The following is a 22,524-nucleotide window of genomic DNA, read 5'->3' on the forward strand; positions in this document are numbered from 1 at the left end:
AGCGGTAATTGTGCGGTATTTGTTGCTAATAGGATAATAATTGGAGCAGGTGCAGATAGCTGGGTGGTTATTGGGCCTGGTGAGGAGAGATGGAGTTTGGCACCACGCCAGGGATGCCCGCTGTGCAGCGCGACGACGCAGACACGTAAAAACACACTTTAAAAACCAGAGTGCCGCAGAGGGAGGGCAATTATTATCCTCTGCTTTTTTTGTACCTTCCCCCATCCAGCTCTATTTGTCACTCAGGGAAGCTTGCACTATTTCGTGAATCTGTGTTTTCATTCATTTGTTCATCGCTTGCTATTTCCCTGTGTGCTTCCTCGCTCCCGGCTTACTTCCCTCTGTTTATACTTTTCCTGATATGAACTTTCACACCTGTTCTTTTTCCTATTCCACCCCTCATCCTGATGAATGTTGTTTTCTTTTTTTTCTGACTACATTTGGAAATGTTGTGAAATACAAGAAGAACTGTTTGATCGTTTTAACTGGACAAAAGTATTGTTTAGTCACTTCTTTAAAGTCCTGATGTTTGGTGTTAATTATGCTGAAACCTTCAGCTGACATATTGTCCAGGATTGTCCGGAGTTGTCTGGAGATGTGAGAGTTTCACATGATCACAACCCAAATTTGATAGTTTGGCTACAACATAGTTGAAAGCTTAGTAAGAACTAGACCTTGTGTTGCGATTATTTTTATCAAGCTTCTGTTTGTTTGGGAGAGAATAAAAAGGTCCGGCTGATGCTGTTTGCTATTCTAGTTTCTCTTTACGTCCGACTGCAGTATTGATTGCTCTTTCTAGTTGGGGAAAGTATTTTAAAAAAAAGTGGATCTGACTCAGTTTCTACAGACACTGCAGTCTACATAAATCCAAGCCCACGTAACACAAACACACAAAAGACAAGCGACTGTTTAGACCCACAATGCACCTCGCCTACATCTGACCTATTGCAAATGAACGCCTCCGTCCACAGGATCCATGACCATTTCACAACATCATCAGATTTGCCTTCGGATTGTTTCGTTCAGTTGAGTTAAGTTCAGGGTCAGATTCATTGTCACAGAGGTCACATCAGTAAACAATCACAGCAACACTCTGACATGTCACGCGCTGCTTTTGCGTTTAGCTCTGGGTTCTAAGTTCAGTCTGTCGCTTGAAACGTTTTCATTCTGCGTCCAAAGAAACCTGGACTGTAAAAGCGTTGCATATGAGCTTAACAGCTCGGCAACTGCATAGTCAAGGTTCAAGGTGTTTCATTTGTCACTCGTCACTCAGGCTTGCACTATGAATCGAAACACATGCTAAATACATAAACATGTTGGGCATTTCTTAAATTTGGCAGTGAATGAATTCAAACAGCAGCATGGCGCTGACAATATTGTCGGCATCGTCGCTTTAAAATTTTACATCAGGTAAACGCTGTCCATCAATGTCCATCAGCATCAAGAGTCCGCTTCTTCTTGTCCTGTGTGCTGTCCATTCAGATCACAGCCCAACCTTTGAGTCCATTAGCTCGATCCGAGATGTTGTGGTTGGAGACGGGTCTCTGTAAAGATGTGGCCACAACAGTCTCTGATTTCCCATAGCGACCAGATATTAGCCAGGGGCAGTCTTAAATTTAAGATGGATTGGTCTGCAGACTCTTGTCTCGAATGTGTCCCTCCCTGGGATGGTCTGGCTGGTCAGGTTGGACGGCCAAAAATTCCAAGGAAAGTGTTCTTTGTTCTGGTCTCACTAGCACAAGGAGTACAGGGTTGGAGTTACTGCTAACAGTCATGGTGGAACAAACAAACAAAAGACCGATGGCGGCGCACAATGAGATGGAGGAATGAATGGAATTAAATGTTACGGAGGCGACACGGGCAACACTGGATCTCTGGGAGGCAGTGAGGTCCAAAAATACACCTGCAATCGCTGCTACCAGGAATCTTCAAGATTACCACTTGAGTAATGCTTAACTAATGGATGACGCATGATAATTTAATGAACAGATTAAAGCAGGATGACTCATGAACTACTCTTGCTCACCATTAACAAATGATAAAGGCTCTGTGACCTAATGATATTAGTTCACACTTAATGGGTGATCGTTTATGTGTAAACTTAGTAAAGGAATCTTGATTCATACATTAATTGGCGGCTGTCCAGATGAGCTGGATTGTAGTCACATAACAAATCATGTAACTGTATTAATGGTTATGTTTATTATGTGAATGTTTGACTGACGACCAGGCTGATGTAAAGATAAGTTTTGTGTAACTGAAGTCCAGCTCATTTGGTCACAAATCAATTAATGCATATTGTAACTGTGAATTAGCAATCCATAACTGATCTATTGAGTGAGAACTAATCTCATAATGCAACATCACTAACAGGGATACAGGATCCATCCTGCATTAACTCGTGCATTGAAATATCAAATGTCATGCATTAGTGGATCATTAGTATGTGTATTGTACCCCTATTATAAAGTGTGACAAGATTCTCTCACAGCCTTGTGCTGACCTGCAGACAGCATTAAAGTAATGTAGAAATTAAAGTGTTATCTCTATCTCTGGGGAACCTCTATATGCCCCCATGGTTCTACATACAGTAAGTAACTGTGTGGTAATGAAACTGAGAAAATTGCTGCTGTTGCACTCAGAAAAGTTAGATTTTTTTATTATTTTTTTTAAATCTAGCTGTCACGGTTACAATGTCAGACACCTGCTATTCAAATAATTTATCCTACTTTTTCTGCTTCAAGGTCCCCTGGATGCAAAAAGAAATGAAAAGCAGAGAGGAAACTGTCAAATTTCCAACATGGAGGGAAGAAAAAAAAAAAAACCCGTCTGTGAAAGTGCTGAGTAACACCTCTAACCCTTTTAACACCGAACCAGGCAAAGCTGCAGTTATGATTAAAGCGAGAGACGTCTCCTCGCTAAGGTCATGCTTTCAAAAAGCGAGCCGCCATATTTGGGCAGCAACAGTATTGTTGTGAGCACCCCTCCCTCATTCCCCTCTGAGACTTCTCAGCCTTGAATATGGTGATGATATTAATACTAATCGTAATATAGCCGGCGATAGATATAGGCTCTGCCGCTTTGAACTGTAAATGGGTTGTGTTTGGGGGAAGAGAGGCGATTAAGAGCCGCGAGACGGTATAAGATGGTAAATCTGGGGAAGCAGAGGCGCTCCAGCCCCCCCACCATAAACAAATAATCCAGCGCTGCTTCTCAAACCCCCCTTTGCCATCTCAAATCAGTTTGGATTAGGACAGAATACAGGGATGTTCCCTTTAATGTCACACAGAGACACAGAGAGAGTGCATCTTCCTCTTGAGCACCCCCGCACCCCCCCACCTCCTCCGCCTGCCTCTCCGCCGTGCGCTGTGTTTAGCCCTGCTTAGCCAAATGAGCTCCTAATAAATGCAGCGTTGAGCCCGTCTGCTGAGGAGTCGCTTATAATTGGAGGGCTTTCTCCTTTGCTTTAGAGAGGAAAGCATTAATGAAGGGGCGGGGTGGAAGGTGTGTGTCGAGGGTGGAGGGTGCGTGCATGCGGGAGTGTGTTTGTAAGGTGGAGCGAGTGAGTGGGTAAGTGGGTGACTGTGTGTGTGTGCGGAAGGCGGAGTGTGTATGTGGAGGGTGTGTGTGTTCCTGAGAGTGGATTTATACATGGTGTGCATGCCTTTGCACATAATGTCAGCCGTATATATGTCTGTGTGTGTTTCCACCGGGGCTTCCTTCTTATGGAAATGTGGCTCCATGTCTTCGTTTGATGCCGCAGCTCGTCCACCAAACACACTTGTGTATTTTTTTTATGAACCTGTCGTTATCATTTTCTCTCCTTTTCTCTGCCTTCCACTCCTCTCCTCTCTGCTGTTTAATCCTGCTTTCTACCTGCAGCGAGGAGCTGCTTTGTGCTCCAATAATGGAGAATCTATATGTTTATAGATATGGCTCATTTTGGCGATTGAGCGCGCACGCCTTAAAGACCTTCAAATCCTCCATTTTGCTTTTCCATGTCCCTCATCTGTCGTTATTACTTTCCGCAATCGTAGCTGGAAAAGGAAAAATAAAAGAAAAACAGACAAAGATGAAGAAGGCTGCCATGTTTGTCTACCTGGGTAATTAATTTTCCTCTGATTAGAAATTTTGACCAGTGTGTGTGTGTGTGTGTGTGTGTGTGTGTGTGTGTGTCAGCCCACTGACCGCAGGTGTGAAGGCGTTAATTTGAACTGCCATCAACACGTCGATAACAAGATCAGAGGGATCACGGTCACACTCGCGCAAACAGAGTAAAGAGAGGTCCACCCTGTAGTGTCGGGCCTTATCGCCTGATTGGCTGACACAGTTTGAACTCTGACAGGCCAGTGTGATGGATGACAAACCGATGGACGTGTGTGTGTGTGTCAGAGGCAGAGATAGAGCGAGGTGTCAGGGAACTGCGAGGACTTATCGCGGCTCTGTGGTCATCGACGGGAGGGTTCTAGTTGATAATCCTGTTTACCTGACAGCTGCACTGACAGATGTTATGATGGATTGGCCTGTATACAGTCATATTCAATGTTTACGTATCCTCACACATGTTCTCTTGGAGACCAGGCTGGTCCTAGATGTGGTGTGGCTTTTATAAATCTTGGCAGGTCTTGTTGATCTTGAATGACCCTTGTCTGCAAATTCACTGATTTTTGTGGCTGTTTTCCTGATGACTGTTACGTTTCAGCAGTTTCTGACACCAATTTTTTTTAATCTGAGTGTTGCCAAGAGTTTTATCAACTGATTTATTTAATGTCACAATGAAATGCTTTTGACATGATAATCTACGAGTCTCTCCTGAGCACTCAAGCGATTTTACCCAATCTCTCTTATTTTTCAACAATATCGCCATCTGCAACTTCACCGAGGCAATACTCACCTTTTAGAGTTAGAGAGCAGGAGGTCACCCTGAAGAACACATACAGTTTACAATTCGCACCCTTTCTGTTTTCACAAAAAAAGGGGTGTAAATGTGATTTAAGAAGTGGATCGGAAAAAATAAGACTTGGGCTGAAACCACTTTGAATACATCCATGATCATGTTGTGCACCCCTTTGCAGACACACATTACTTTGTATTTCTATATCAAAACCCGGTCTTCATGTGAAACTAAATGTCAGGTTTTCTTATGTAAGCTCACATCAGCTAATTTCGACCAATAATAGCATTCTTCATCTTTAGGTGGTGGCCGAGTGGCCTAGATTTCATGTCAGAAAGATGTTGCCTGAGCACATCAGTTTGTTCACAGATTTTGGTGAAACTGGAACATATGTATATATTTATTTTACCAGTCTTTTGCCGCTGCAGTGATGGCAGAGCCTCTGCACGTCGGTCACACGCTCTACCAACTGAGCTACCAGGGCGCCCAGAAACTAGATCATAGAGACACTGTTTTTTTCTGGTTGTCCCTCCTGCTGCCTGAACATCCTGTGATGTTTCTAGTGTCCTGATGAAAAGCTGGCTTCACTTGTTGCTAAAGTAACCACTTGCTCATTTAGTCATGCCTATTAGCTGACTAGGCTGCAGGTTACCAGGAGCTAAACACAGCAACAATACTGCCCTGATGCTGATGCCCTGTCATCACATCGGTCTCAGGGTGTGTTTGGCCAGCGCTCTGGTCACTTCATCGGCCGATTTCACCCAGAGCCTGGTGATGTGGTCCCACAGCGTCGGCTTCTTTGACATGTACCTGCACGGGGGGGTGTGTAACTCACATTCAGCGCGAACGCTACTTACTACCATCTAAAATCCCTCCCTACCTGACCGTTTTTACAGGAAACAAGGAAATATTCTAAATCAATAACGCTCATTTCATGTGAACTCGAAACACACAAACGCTATAGGCTGTCTCAGTCAAGAGGCAGAGATATTCATGAATGAGGCAATGATTTAAAAATGTTCACATATTATGTCATGTGTGCTGACCTCCTTCATCACTCTCTGACGTATCATCTATAGACATAGCGGCAGGTGACCACTTAAATCCAGCCTTAGTATTTAATTTATCCATCCATTTATCCGTGGTTATGGTTCCGGATACCTTCTGGATGTTCTTTTTTTTTTGCTCTCTTTTTTTCTCTTTTTCATCATCCACTGTTAAAAATAAAATGCCCCCTTACCTTAAATAAAAATATGGATTCTTCTGGGTTTGAATATATATATATATATATATATATATATATATATATATATATATATATATATATATATATATATATATATATATATATATATATATATCCATTTCAACTGCATCACAGGCGCTGCATCATTCACTTTCATGTCGCTGTGGTGTTCTTTGGTACAATCACACAGACTGAGTGTTTTCTTCACAGATGTCATCTCCCAGCATTTCCAGGAGCTGCAGTTCTGTTTTCAAGTGCTGCTTTGGTTTTTCTCTCTGTATTTTAACTGAAAACCTGTCTGTAGTTTTGGGTGTGTGAAGTGTCATCTCGTTTACATTTGAGACTTTTAAGATTTCTTCTTTTGCACCGACTTTTTTTTACTATAAAAGGAAAAAAGAAAAGAACGGCAAACGTATCACTTGAAAAGCATATTAAATCATTACATTTTCAAGACATCAAGACGACGTTCTTATAAGTTAGACAGATCTTTACCCACATTATTGTCATTATTGAATTACATGAAAATATCATTCACACAACTGCCCTGAGGTTTCCTTTGGGAGTCGAGGAGACATTGGACTGCTGATCAGGAAAGACTTTCACAGATGATGGGGGAGGGGACAGGAGTAGGATGAAGATTTAAATCCATCTTTAGGGATGATGGAGGGCTAAGTATAGCTGATCAAAGTTAAATGTACTGAGGTTTACCATAGCGATGCTAATTTGGGGCTTTGAATAGGTGAATATTGTTGCCAAAAACTCTTGATTCTAAAATATAAAAAAATAAAAAAATATTAAAAAATAAATAAATAAATATTAGATGCATGGCTGTATTACTTCTGTAGATAGTTTATTTTTTTATTGTTTGGTCAGTAATTTATAAGTGTAAGTGAATCACCCAAGTTAAGAATACAGACAATCATAGGAAGATGAAGTTTTGTTTCAAACTTCAATTTAGTGCAATTGTAAAATCTGGAAATTGGGGCTCTTGGGTTTGCACAGACTTGTTGCTGGGCTTGACATTACATCAGATTTATTTCATTGGGTGGCAACACAAAAACGTAGATGACTGAAAGATGAACAGCCAGATATAACAGGGCACAATCTGGGGCAGTGATTTCAAAATAGTTTTGGATGGGAGATGATTCCTTATCAGGATCTACGATCCTTTGGTGATGTGGCTCTTTCCTAAAAAACATCCATCAAATAGTTCAGGGGAAAAACATAGTGGTGATTCATGATATAAGTCTGAGAATCGTCGTCAGTGATATAAGTGAATAAGTCAGAATCCATAGATAGGCAAAGGGATGAAAATGGGCACCTACTGTAACAGCTTGGCGTCTTAAAATCCCTGCGTAGAGCCGCACGGTATCTAGATATTACTGCTTTAATTGAGCTTGATGGACTCCAGGTTGGGAGAGGGTGACTACTTGTGTCTGCCTTTAAAAATCTGAGATAGTGCTGGCCTTCTCTTGGCTTAGCACTTGAGAAATCCCAGCCTAATGTATGAAAGCCCCGAATCCAGAAACTGACAAGGGCTGAACCGGTGATGGCTCGCTGCAGGGGTATCTGAGAGATAGAAGGAGGACCTGAGTACTTATACCTGGAAATCCCGCTCTAATTACATTCCCCACGAGGACGGGAGATCCTTAGCTGCCTAAACCATGAGGAGGGACAGCAGTGGGAAAGAGAAGCGTCCAATGGCAAGACGTTAATAACAACCCATGCATTTGTCTTGGCAGAACAGTCTGATGTGTATGAAAAATGAGTTTCATTATTATAAAATAATGAAAACAGTAATTCACACACTGATGACAGTGGCTGCCAAGCAAGGTGCTGACCAGCACATCAGGAGCAGTGTCTGGGGTTCAATATCTTGCTTAAGGACACTTTAACATGCAGACCGGGAGAATCAAACCAGCAACCTTCCGATTACAAAACGCTGGCTCCACCACTGAGCCACTTTTTACGTTCATCGCGCTCCCTGTCCTCCACGGCCTCCAGGTGGGCCAGAGAAGGTGTCATCAGTTGCTGCGATTACAGCAAGAGAAAGGCTAACAAGAGCTGAATGTGTGTGTGTGTGTGTGTGTGTGTGTGTGGGACCCGTAAGGTCATGTTCGTAATGCCAAGCTGCTGAACAGGGAGTGTTACCCTGAAGAGAATCTGACCCCAAGAACGGAAAGAGCTGCCGGAGGGGAATAAAAAAAGGGGGGGGGAGAAGACGAAATGAAACATGACAAACGAGAGAAAGGAAACATCCTCAGCCGCGACGCGTCTCTCATCGACGCTCACAATAAGGTCTCGGCTGTCTTTTGTTGATTTCTCCGTCCCTCCTCTCTTTCTCTGTTTTCGGCGCTAATTTGATTTCTGGAAATCAGGGTTTTGTCTCATCGAGTGACTGACAGTTGCCTTCGCCTTAATGAATGCTGAGTTGGGGGGGAGATTGTGGTGGATAATGCTGCTCCCTCTCTTATATCGAGCTCCAATAATTAATTCACACACATATCTGCAACATTAGTTCCAGAGGAGATAATTAGGAAAATGATTTTGGTATTGTTCCTCCGCATCTATCACGACAACGCCGCTATCTGTTTTTGGAAAAGCTAGTAGTCACCATTACCGTATCTTTAAAGGGCAGTGATTTTGCGTTTGGTAATTGCATGACGGATTTCAAGCAATGCTATTAATTGAGTGTAGTGAGTATGCATTTATCTCCGTCTATTTCTCATCAAGTGTGTGTCGTTCACGTGTGCGAGTCTGTGAGAGAGAGATAGTGTGTGTGTGTGTGTGTGTGTGTGTGTGTGTATTAAAACAAATAAACTATCTCTGCGTCACATTCATTATCATCTTAAGTCATTTATTTTTTCCCGCTATCTGGCAGCAAACATTTGTGTGTCGAGTTCTTTGTCACGGCTACACCATTCAGTGGCTGCGTTCGGGCTGCCGCGCTGTTTTCATTGTGTCTGTATCTTGTTCATCGTGCTAGCGTCAACTGCTAACATGAAAGGCAACTTTTTATCAATACAGTCGGGCAGCAGGCCAGATATTAAATTAAATGGATCGAGGGAGCGGAGATACGCTCGTTCCCCGTGTCTTCTCCGAAATTTGGAGCATCCGTTTAAATTCACTTATTTTAACTGTGACGTGAAAGTCAGCAGCAGCACCTGTGTACCGTCTTCAGATTTGGGATACATTCCTGTTGGTGTATGAGAACACGCAGAAGTTGCCACAGTGTCAGCCTGTGTCTCAGAGGAGCGGTGATGCGGTGCTACATTTTCTCTGAACTGCGGTCACATTTACGCTTTTTGCCTCTTGTAACAAACACTAACATTTCTTCTCTTCCTCAGTTTTCCCTGTTTGTTTTCTTGTGTTTGTCTTAAAGGTGCAATATGTAAGAATTGTAGTTGAACATATGTAATAATCTAATATAATATGATATATAATAAGTATCATCTGATAGTGAAGAATTAACAGTTTTGACATTGTGGTCTCTACATATTGTTGTAGGGATATCTACAGTTAGCATGCTGGTCCGGGTCAAAAGCTCCCTCATTAGTAGCGAGGGCATTCCCCTTTGCTCAAAAGGCATGCGCCTTGTCTGCTGATGGGTGCTGGGCATGTAGCAGAATAATGGGTTTATCAAAGCTTTTGCATTATTTTGAGTAATTCAAAACAGCAAAGTTTCAGGTGGCAAACCCAAAATAGTCAACTGAAGACAGGGGTAGACCAATTATCGGCCAGTTTTCATCAATATTCAGCATTTACCAGTTATTGTATCTGGGATTTTTCTGTCAGATTGCAGATAAAATAACATACCACAATGAATAACCTATAAACACAGAATAAGCTGAATCTGCAAAGTAACTAAGTTACAGAGTAAATGTAGTGGAGAGGAAGTAGAAAGTAACAAAAAAAAAACCAAGTACTTGAATATAGTATCTCAAAATTGTACGTGTGAACAGTACTTAAGTAAATTGTACTTTATATTGTATATCATCACTTCTACATTTTGACACAAAGATTTTCATTGTTTAATCTCACATCCTTACATTAGACACACTGTGGTGGTAGTCCAACACACCTATACACCATATGTAGCAAAGTATTCCATGATGAATATAGAGTGCTGCCCTGAATTTACACTGGGAACCTGTTGTGTGCTATTTCACTTGACTTCTCCCATAAAAAGGTACATCTCTTCGTCTGTGTCTCTTTGAAATGTCTCTTTGAACATGGGTAAAAGTTAAGGGTCATAGAGTTTGGAGCATTTTTCTCCCACAACAATCAGTTTCTCCCCATCCATTATGACAGCTACCAGACCACAGAGGAGGACAGGCTATCGCCTGACAAGAAAATAAGTCATGGCAGTCAGAATGAGGAGGTCTGCAGCTTTTCTGAGGCCGGAAAATAGCACAGCAGTGTATTGTGCCACAGCATGTGGCGGCCAGTCACGCCAACATGTATCTTGCTGCTACTGTCGATGTGGGTGAACCCTGAAACCCTGACAGTTGTTTTGGCCTACATTGAGGCAGCTGTAGCTCAGGAGGTAGAGTGGGTTGTCTAGTAATCAGAAGGTCACTGGTTTGAATCCTGGCTCTTCCCAGCTGCATGTCGAAGTGTCCTTGAGCAAGATACTGACCCCAAATTGCTCCTGATGAGCAGCTGGCACCTTGAATAGCAGCCTCTGCCATCAGTGCATGAATGTGTGTCTGAATGAGTGAATGTGGCAAGTATTGTAAAGCGCTTTGAGCAATCAATAGACTGGAAAAGTGCTATAAAAATGCAAGACTATTTACCATTGTGTCATGAGAAGCTTATTTGGGTCTTTTTTTAATTTTTTGTGATTGATTCTTAAAATGCGACGCACAGAATCAAAGTCTTAACCTGACATGCAGGCTCAAGCAGACACGTGACATGTGTTTACATGAGTCACCTCACAAGAAACAATCCAGTCTGAACTCTAGCCTTTTGAGGATTGCTGATAGGCCATTGCATTTATGTGATTTATTATTATTTCTTTTTTAATCTTTGAATTTAAATTAAGCCAGTGCACCATGACCCATATCCTTGGGATCTGTAAAGTGAATACAACTGAAATTGAATGTGACTGAACTGTGTGATCAGGCCGTAAGAATTTGAAATAGCACCCTGAATTGCTTTGATGACATTAGTATGAAGGAAAGATGTCAAGGTTGTTCTTTCTGAGTGTCTGCGCCATGATTCTCAGAGACCTTCTACACAATATCAAACAGAAGGCATTTACATCTGAACAGCTGAAACCCTGATTCATGACACGCCGGGCTCTTAAGCTTCCCGCTGTAAAGGAATTTCCTGTGAGTGTGATCTGCCAGATGTAAGTATTCTCTTGATGATGTTTGACCTGCCAATTGTAGATTAACGTTTGTGGTATAAAGTTCATGTCACAAAAGTTTTCCTGGTGCAAGTCAGTTTCTACAGGCCATGTGCATCTGATTGGGAGAAAGGTATGGTGTTTGCTGGAGGTCAAAGTTCATGTTTGCAGAGCATGAAGTTACTTCAACATGCATGCTTGTTATGCATATAAAAGTGTGTGACTGTGTGTCTGAAGTCACATTCCGCATGCATACTCAACGTGTGTACTTATTCATACCATACGTGTGTGTGTGTGCGTGCATGTGTGAAAGCAGGTGTGTTATATTTAGCACAAGGTGCGTTCCTTCACTCTGACGTCAGTCAACAAGATGATTGACCAAACCCTGATAACTAATGGCCTGTCAGTCACAGAGCCAAACCCCTCCCTCTTAAGCAATAATCACCCCCTTCTTCAACACCGCCCGCCTGTGTGTGTGTGTGTGCGCGTGTGTACGGGCATGCAAGATGGTATGTCCTGCATGAGTGTGAATACACATGCTTTTGACTGACGTCTTTTGTAAACTCCAGTCTCTCTGTTGCACAGTGGGTCAGATAGGCCCCGTACACTCCAAAGTACATATCTGTCAGGCCTTTTGTATATATTTCAAATGAATTTGTTTTTCAACATCAGGTGTTTGCATCGATACGGTTATTAAAACCGTCATATTGAAATCACTGTGTCAGACTGACTGTATGTTAAGAGGCGGAGTGAGGCAGTCACTGCTGGTGTTTTCTGATTCTGAGTTAAAGTGTACTCTGTGTTTGAGAAGCTGCTACACAAGTTCTTACCTTGGCAAACAATTACATACTGGACTAAGTTATTCTATGGTGAGTTACTGAATGACAAAGTATGAACGTTTAGTTTGAGCCAGAATATCATCAGGTAGTTTCCAGAGCAACTGTTTTTCCTTAGTACACTAATATCAGTCTGTTAAAACATGTACCAGTCCGTGACACTACTGCTGACTTTCTTTGACAATTTTAAAAGCACATTATAATGTGTTCTTCTAACTTTTTTCATACATTGCTGTATCTCTGAGTCATCAGACAAACAGTCCTGCAGCAGGATATCTGATTGTCTCACCGGCACATGAACGCATCACCATAGAGCCACGGAAGGTTTTTCAAATCAGTCCACACTTCCTGCTGTGTGACCATGTCAAGATAACTTAAATGTGACAAAAGCTAGACATGTGATGTTGATGGAGTACTTTTTTTTTTTTTGGTTTTTTTTTGGTTTTTTTTTTTACTTGAAAACGAGATTGTTTTGTCAAATGAAACTACTGTATGCTAAAAGCTTATGCAGAAAAAAAACTGTTGAACTATCACATGTTTGGCTTGTTCCAAATTAAAATATTTACCAGCCCTAATCTGGAAACACAGAGATACTGAGATGTTGGGGCCTGGTCCAAGAGGCACTTTGCTGACTTTATCAGAGTTTTATCTTTGCTGATGCAAAGCTGGAACATGAATTCATGTAAAGACCTTTGTGTGTGTTTCGTCGTCGATGCCGGCTGCACAATCGAGCTACAAGTGCATTTTGGTAGCGTTTCCATTAAGGAAGACCCAGGGGGGCAGAAAAGGTTGTGATTCTATGTTGCACACAGAGCGTCTTTTTCCGAGTATCACTTTTTACATTTCATATAAGAAACATGTTTTTTAAATTCATCTACCATTTCTAAAAGTCTTTTTCTTTTTGCTCTCTCAAACACACACAAACCCACACCCACGCACACACACACACACACACACACTGCTTGTTTGCCCTCTCTGCGGTTCCAGGTGAAAACAGGTCTGACATTTGAGACCCAGGTGCTGTGGATTGGAAGGGAACGGGGAGGTGCGCCGTGTTTTCTTTCTCTTTAACACGCCAACAAACCGACAAATCAGCTTCCTCCGTGTGTTTTCACTCTCAAACCTCTTATCACGTTTTTTAAATAACTGCCTTTGATTTCAGGCCACAATCTGTAAAGACAAGTTATGTGATTGTCTGACTGTGTCTTTTGAAGTAACCACTGTGGTTCACGTTAATCCCATTACTTTGATCTGATGATATTAAAGTTATTATAGCAATGACTGAGAGGAAAATGTTTTATGATAACCGCTTAACTCTGCGGTTAACAGGAGGCTATTTCTTTCTTGTCAAATGGCTGCAGCAGCAAGTTGGTTCAGAACCAGATATTTTGCCAAAGTAGTTTAACAATAGATCACACTGATTAAAAAAAAAAAAATAACAGACTGGCTTCCAGCCAAAAAAGCTGGCAGGAGACTTCCAGCCACGGGCAGAATTACCAGCATCTGAGTCGCGATAGTGTCAGTTTTCACCCAACCGCCCTGAGGGAGGAGCAACAATGCAGCAGGTGTGTTCAAAATGGGACTTGATTAGTTGAACTTTGCATCCAGCTGTCACAAAAAATACAAATGGAGTGACTTTTCATCAGCCAAATTGCAGCTAAGGGACAAAGCTTGTTTCAGGATTTTTTTTACCCCAACTGGAGAAAATTATTATGTACTAACTTTAATATTATATGTATCTCAGCTGGGGTTCTTTTTTGGAAAACTACAACTGACAACAACAAAAAAACTAAAACTATTCAGAAGGTGCTCATTTTACCAAACACAGCTCAAATGTTGCAGGTCACACAAACGTAGGCAATCTGACAAATTGACATAATTTCACTGCTTGATTAGCAACTGAAGAGACAACGGGTACTGAAATGGTGGGGGACACTGGACCATATTTTACTGTTTGATACAACACTGTTTTGATATTATATGATTTGGAAAGTTCATCCAGAAATATCAGCACTGACCCTGGAGACATTTGTCTTAAGCTGGAAGTGAAACACACAGGATGTGGTCAAACGTTGATGTTAGCTTGGAAGTTGTTGGGTGCTAATATCATCTTATGAGTTATCAAATATGTTGTTTTACAAATGTGCCTCCAGATTTCTTGTCTTTTTTTTTATATGACTTGCCTCACGTGGAACCAAGTTTCCTACCCTGAATGAGACTTTGGAGAAGTGGCTGAGAAGATAACTGGGGTGTCCTGGTAGTCCTCTGGTTTAAGGGCACACCACACAGCTGCAACACTGTCTGTTCCACTCTAGCCAGACTTTCCTCACTAGACACACAGCTACAAATCAGATACTCTATGTATTGATCTAAAGCAAAAACACAAATGAAGGGAGTAGGGAAACTTTGGGGTAAATTTGAATAAACAACAGGGTACCATGTATGTCTTCTATCACAACCTATAGAATTTCTATTACCTCATTTGATCAAATACAGTAGAAGGGGAAAAAGAAATGAACAGAAAATTAAATGGAGTCTCCCTAGAGTTTACGTACGCTAGTCAATTAATGGGAAATCAAAGGACCCTCTCCTCTCTTAACATGATGATTTGATTAACCTCAGGCCAACTACTGAGAACATGACAACGTGTCAAATGGTAAATCAAAGCACAGAGAAATTTGACAAACATTAAGGAGGCATGCACATGTTCACTAGAAAAGATAATGGATTTTCTGGCACTTGGCCTGTACAGTGTGTACTCTCCCTCGTTTTATCTCTGCCATTTACTCAATCTTATAGAGAGAGAAAGAGAAAAAGAGACAGAGAGAGAGAGTGTGTGTGTGTGTGTGTGTGTGTGAGAGAGAGAGAGCAATAGAGGGAGAGGGAGGGAGAAAGAGTATGTGTGTGATTTAAAGGTCATCTTGTCACACCTGTGAGAACTATCTTCTGCCTCCTGCATGCAACACAACTCACACTTCTCTTGGCCTCTGGCCACCACCACATGAGGGAGATTCCTCTGAGCCTCTGTGTGTGTGTGTGTGTGAGAGAGAGAGAAAAGGAGAGAGAGAGGAAGAAAAGGCACCTGTGCCATGGTAGCTTTGCATTTTGTTTTATTAATGTTTGTACATTTCTCACTATGCACAGTATTTCTTTAAACACACACACACACATGCACACACGCACCGAGACACACTCTTACACACACAGGTACACATTCACAAAAACACCATAAATGCACCTCGATGAGTACTGGAAAGAAAGAGAGTGTTTATCTTAGGGAAGCTTTAATTCCCAGCCAACCTTTTCAACCTTCACTTTACACTTCACACATAATTATTGCAGCAGATTTCAGAATCTTTTTCCTTCCCTCGGTCTATTTTTAATAATCTAAAAATATTTTCAGGGGTTACAGTGCAGACAAAAATAAAATATCTCATGTACAGTGGATAAATTGCCATACCTCACATTTTCCTTGAAAGTTGCTTGGCATGCTGAAAATCTCCCTGTTGTGGCTCAAATTGCAGATGTAGCCTGAAAGAATATAGAAATAAATGTAAATCTCTCTCTCTCTCTCTCTCTCTCTCTCTCTCTCTCTCTGCCTCTGTGTGTGTGTGTGTGTGTGTGTGTGTGTGTGTGTGTGTGTGTGCCCGAGGAAGCTCTATCTGTCCTTTGATTCCAGGGTGAGACGGCTGCATTTCAACGCGGCAGCTAAAATTGCAGCGGTTGACTAAATATGGATGTGCAGCCGCGACATTAAAGAGGGAGACATAATTGAAGAACATAACTACAGGACATCCCAGAATAAGGTGGGGTGATGGTTGTCGCGGTGACGAATCGTTCTCAAGATGGGGTTGGGGGGAGTCCTGCCCCTCTTTCTCCCCCTCTGTCGCCCCGTAATTTTCTTGTCACTCTGCTCCCTTCCTGCTTCTCTCTCAGACGAGGAAGCTTCCCATCACACCTACATGCCTGAAACTACTGAAGCTGAAACTACATCCCATTTTGTCCAGTATAGCTTCAAGATTAGATTTTTTTTATTGCTGGAATCCTTTTTTTTTTTTTTTTTTCTAACCAAAACAGCTCTATAAACAATTTAAGTTATATACTATATACTATCATATAACCTTAAAACAAAAAGAAACTGTAAGAAAAATCTCACTAAAGGGACTGAAATCCATCGGAATGGAGACGTATATGAATTTGCTGACCTCGCTTCAGCTTAACCATTGTGCTTCTGAGCCACTGAGCTACACTATAGAGAGCGGCAAACCTGACACCAGTAGATGACAGAGAATGTGAAGTTTTATAGCATATCTTCCTGCCACAGGGGAAAAGATCCTTTAGCTTCTGACAGTTGCCATGAAGTTTAGGCGATTCTCAGTGGTTCAGCAGCACTGTTGCTCTGACAATGACAAACACTCAACACGAAAGATTGTTAAGTGAAGTTAACCGACCAAAAGAGACTACAATAACTAGGATAGTTTGTTTCACAAAATCTACAGCATATTGACTTATTTATCATCTAATCCAATGTGGGTTAGTTCCAGCATGTTTTAGAGGAAAACAAGAAAAAAAAAATGCTTTCACATTTGAAAACCCACATCAATTTGCTGAACTGTACATCCAACCAGGACGTAAAGTGAGTGTGCATTTGCTGGACGATGTTATCAGTCCCAATACTCAATACATGAACATGCACATGATGCATTGATGTGCACAGGACACATTTGAAATGGGAGTTGGAAATGCTGTACATATGTGGAATACCTGACAGATCTGGCACTTTTTAAGAGAAACAAATAGGTTATCATCTAGGTAAAATACACCAATAACCGCATTAACAATGAAGGGAAATGCTGACAGAAGTTCATCTCTTAAAACTGTCAATAGTACTTTTGCTCTTGAGAACAGAAACACTGATCCGAAGCTCACGTCCAAGGCTTCAGAGCAACTTCTGATCAACCCATATCAACTCGATATGGATCCAGAAAATATAGCTGGATACAGATACTGATGATAATGTTCTCACAACTTCCTGATATATACTCACATTGGCTCGATTTAAGCATAAAATCATTTATGAAAGTTATATTAAATAGGGTAATATTTGTTTCTAAATGGATAGTCTGTTAAATGACACTTTTCTGTCTGAAGCTTAGATGTTTTTTTTTATGCTTCTGATGAAATCCAGGGGCCCGCTCCTCATCAGTCATCATACCTAAACCCTGCAGATTACAGACCCACACAGAAAATCCCAGAGAAGGAGAAGGACCATGGTCATTATTTTTCTATCAGCTGCGACGTATCGGGAGGAGGGGCCACGTGAAACCGCTGCGGAACAGACAGCGACAGTGGATCAAGCAGTTCTGATTGTGTGGTCGGCTGAGAGTTGATGAGGCTCATGGGTAATGATGGGTTGAGATGTTCACAATCTGTGATGATGGCAATCACATAATGGGTCCTTACTTCACCTCAGACAAGGTAATATTAGCCTACTGTAGATCATTTGTAATCAGTGGTAGCACTAACCTGGGTGTGTGGCTGATGGGGTAAATCTCATGTGTTGGACCATGTGACCAGGCCACCTCTGTGGGAACTATGACAATGAAGGTTAAACTTCTTCCCCATGTGGGACTGAACAACAAAAATTAATCTCTTTAGCCAAGCTGCTGTGTCACTAGTGCCTTTCAATCAGCAGACACATATTTACCATTTCAAAAATATATTTTACAGGATTTCATCTTGACATTCAATATGTCATTTCTGCTGCTGAGGGTTTCTTTACCAAAGCAACACAAGAGACACTTGCCCAGTGTTGTGTGGAGAGAGCTGGGTGGAGCGACTGAGCACTGTGTTAAAAAGTGGATTTATCTTCACACCTGTTTATCAAACTGACTGCAGCAGCCGTCCACAGAGGCGACCTCCGTTGTCGGTTGCGATGTTGACTGCTGACTGGAGCTGGAGGGGAAATGCTTTTTACTTCACGAAGCTTACGTTACAGTGAGGAGAGGGGAAAAGACAGGAGAGAACCAGAGTCTCTGGTGAGTGCTGAGTTTAGTGAGTGTTGAACTTAATCTAAACACACACACACACACACACACACACACACACACACACACACACACACACGCTGTAACGTGGAAGATGAAGGGGAAGGTTATGGACCACTTCCAGTGGCAGCAGCTCCGGTTGGCTTAAAGACACGGCGGGCAACATGTGGGATTTCCGCATGTACTTTTATTCCACATATACAAACCATACCAAGCCAGGTCTCTACTGCACTAGTTATTACATGCATAGCCTATATGCACTGACAAACATAGGCCAAGGATACACCAACCTACACCAACACATCACAAAATAAAATAAAATAAAATAAAATGGGTCTTTGCTCCGCTGGCAGCATCTTTACGCATGTTGGAGCTTGCTTTGTTTCTCCTGACCTCACCATTAAACAACCACCATTGCTGAAGAAAATCTATCTGTCGTGGATGATGTAAAAAAAAAAAAAAAAAAAGTTTCTTCTGTGTTAAGTCTAGTCTCGTTCGTCGACTGCCCTGTCCTGGAAGTAGCAACAGATGACCATTGTTACCTAGAGTAAACGTGTGTATTCCTCTGAGTTTTAACATGGTTGGACACATTTGGGATAATGTAAGTACATAACGCAGCAAAATATATAAAGAAGTCTCCTTGTTTTGCATACATTTAAATGCAGAATTCTTTCAAACTCAGAACTTAAAAATTCAGACTCAGTTTTTTGACCTGATGCATGTGCAGCGCACACACACACACACACACACACACACACACACACACACACACACCAGTAAGACTCGACCAATTGCCAGTGAGAAAACAGGGGAGGCCCCCAACCGTGACTAACACATGGTGCTACTAGCCACTGCCAGGACCCATCTGTGTGTGCGTGTGTGTGTGTGTGTGTGTACTGTGCATGCATCATAAATTAATAAACATATCTGACAAGTGCATTGCAGGCACCCGAGGGCATCATCATGTTTGCAAACAACTCCCCCTCCACACGCCCTCCCACCATTCACACACACACACACACACACACAGTCGAGCACACACACTCCCTGAGGAGTAGCGATTGTTTAATGATTCAATTAGCTGTGTGGCGTGCTGAGAGCTAGAGGCAAGATGGAGTGATAATTGATAAACATGTTTAATCCTGAGAGAGAGACAGAGAGAGAGAGAGAGAGAGAGAGAGAGAGAGAGAGAGAGAGAGAGAGGAGGGGTGGAAAGATAAAACCAGACAGAGCACACACAATCACCCACACACTCACCCGCATGCATTTGTACAACACAGTGGCTTATTAGTACATATACCTTAACTGTCTAAACATACACTCTGTTTTACAGGTTTGTTTGTGATAAGTGACCAACAGTCTGCAGTGAGGTGATGTAAAAGTATTTGATGTGAGGAGCCACATAGGTAACAGCACAGCATGTAATGTGAACACGCTACATTAATGATCAGTAAGCAATGAAACAACAGACGATGTGAAATGATTTATAGTAAAAAAAAATAAAAAATAAAAAAACAATAAACCTACTGAAAGTTTTCACCTGTCAGACTGTTATTACCATATTAAAGGTCCCATATGAAAAAACACCTTTTCTCTGGTCTCTGTATATATAAGTTGGTCCTCCCTGAGCCTGCCAACTTCCAGAATGAGGAAAGCAAGTGATTCCTGCATGGTCTCTGGAGCCCATCCACTGGTAACACGGTGCTCCTACAGGCTGTTCAGATTCAGCTCCTGACGTTACGTAACGAAAGGAGTCATTATCATAGGGGGGCCATTCATCCCCGAGGTGAAGTTTGGTGTGTCCAGCGGTGAGACAGCAGTGTTTCGCAATGTCGTCGCTCAGAGTTAGACACGCAAATAGCTCTGTTGTTGGTTGTAAAAATCAACATAAGTGCCTATATTCTGTCCCAGCTGTAGAAAAAAAGAAGAGACAGTGGTTGTGTTTCATTTTTAACAACAACGTGCCAGCTAGATTTCCTGTTTTGTGTGTGAGTGCTAACCACTTCACGTCGGACTGCTTCAGTAACAAGGGTCAATACAAAAGGATCAGTTCCAACCATACCGGACCCAGCAACTGCACCCGAGTTGCACATGTGTTGCCACATTTTGATAGTATTTACAGTTGCCTACTAGTATGGTGAGGTCAGCTGGAAATTGGCTAACTAGTCAGCTCCGCTTTGGTCCACTATGTAATGGCGTTTGAAGCGAGTTTAATGTTAATTTGAAACGTCCTGCTGCAGCCACAGAGTCTGTACTTCTTCAGGAGCCTCTCCTTCTGGGTCCCATTCTGGGTCAAACTGGTTCGGTTGAACGACAGCATCTCGGTGAGCCACAGTGATACATCCGCCGTAAACATTATCACATGCTACCGCTGGCATAAGAGGCATCCTCTCCCTGAGAGGGGCGTGTAGCAGGCAAGGCAGGTGTTGACAGACGGAGCTCATTATCATTTAAAGGTGCAGGCACAGAAACAGCCTGCTCTCAGTAGAGCTCAGTAGAGCGACTTTTAGACAGCTGAAATTCAGGACCGTGGATGGGCAATGCATTTTGAATACAGAGTTGTTGGACCTCTGACAGCTGTGTTAAATTGATGAAAAACAGAATAATATGGGTCCTTTAATTAATCAAAAGTGTTTATCAAAGCTGCAGATCACATGCTTGATATCCTTAAAAAATGCTGTAGAGAATGTTGTAATATTGTCAACCAAGTAATAAAGTTTGAATCAAATTGTGTTTCCTGACTTGCTGTTGTGTTTTGCACCCAGCATTCACCATTCAAGGCTAAAGTCATATCAAAAACATATGCATTGGCTTGTTTTTTTCAAGATGTGTGATAAGAACATTTTTTTGAAATAAAAAAAAGAAAAAAAACATGAAAAATTCCAAAAGGCTATGTGAAAAGTTACTATGGAAATTACTTTTTATAGTCTTTTTATTTTGCCTCCACTTTACCACAAATCGCCCAAAATAAAGAGGTGGGATCGTCAGGTGTGCATGTAACAGTAATATAACTGATGGGAATCCAGATCAGTGAGTAGCATTAAAGTTGATCAGAGGAGGTGAAGGCGTTCCTCAGTGAGATGCAGCAACAAAAAATGTCCTGATGTGTTAGGAGTTGCCACTGCTTAGCAATTGTGTAATCCATTCACAATCTCTGGAATAGTCTGTAGTTAGTATAGCTTTGAAAGAGGTTCATGGATCACACACTGAATTGTAATTTATTGTAGCAGAAAAGTTCAGTAATGTAGAGTATTTTAAACACATATGAAAAGATGTTGTGTTGCTTTTGTGCTCCATTCGTAATTTTTTTTTTTTTTTTTTTAACAACTACAGCTCTCGTGAGGCTCAGACAGAGCTCCTTTGCCCAGCGTTACCTTTGGTGTAATCTGCAGCAAACTGGAAGGTGAGTACACAAAATAGTTGGCATTCAAGTGGTGTAAGTCACGAGAACACTTCCTGCAGCGACTGATAAAAAAGCAAATAGCAGCTGTCCTCACCAGAAAATGTCAACAAAGGTCAATTGTTTAAGGGGTCAAATGGCCGATGTTTACGTTGGTGGAGATCTGTATCAGGAGAGAGGAGGGAGAAAGTCTGTCTGAAGCGAGGACCAGGATGGACGGATCATCATAACAAGGGACCGTCTTCCAGGGAACCACTGTTCATGTCCTGTGTGAAACCAAATATCAAATTTGATTTATTCAAACTTAAGTACATACGTTAACATAATGTCACTTGCACAAAGTAGTGCGTCTTCTCAACCCATCACCATAATATTATTGTTGCCTAAACTTAACCAGACTGCAACTGTTTCACAACGGTACCCACTTAACATTACTACTTACATCATGGCCTTTTGGGAGTCGTCATTAAAATACCTATTCTGTTATCCAGGTATAAGGACATGCTCAAAAACACCTCTTATCATTAATTTGGTTTATTCCCTTTTCAATTTTATGTTAAGATCACATTAGTGAGTTTTCCAAATTGACCCTCCCCTGCACATGGTGAACAACATGGACACATGAACCAATATGCCGTTTTTAAGGACAGATGCCAATACTGATATGAGGGAGTAAAAACAAAATCCTGTGTCGGCCAATAAACCCAACATTTTTTGCAGTGATCCCTCAAATGTGGGGTTCAAACGCTTG

The 22,524-nt window shown here is 41.7% G+C and overlaps 1 long non-coding RNA gene across 1 annotated transcript in view; it reads left to right on the plus strand.

Moving 5' to 3' along the window:
* Nucleotides 1-17,643, plus strand: part of LOC119029022 — a 32,749-nt gene extending 15,106 nt beyond the window's left edge. The window contains exons 2-3 of the long non-coding RNA XR_005077883.1: nt 15,983-16,132; nt 17,515-17,643. This is a non-coding gene — a long non-coding RNA (uncharacterized LOC119029022). The remainder of the gene's footprint in view (nt 1-15,982; nt 16,133-17,514) is intronic.
* The last annotated feature ends 4,881 nt before the right edge of the window (nt 17,644-22,524 follow it).

The sequence above is a fragment of the Acanthopagrus latus genome, chromosome 11, assembly GCF_904848185.1.
Source record: "Acanthopagrus latus isolate v.2019 chromosome 11, fAcaLat1.1, whole genome shotgun sequence".
Classification (NCBI taxonomy): domain Eukaryota; kingdom Metazoa; phylum Chordata; class Actinopteri; order Spariformes; family Sparidae; genus Acanthopagrus; species Acanthopagrus latus.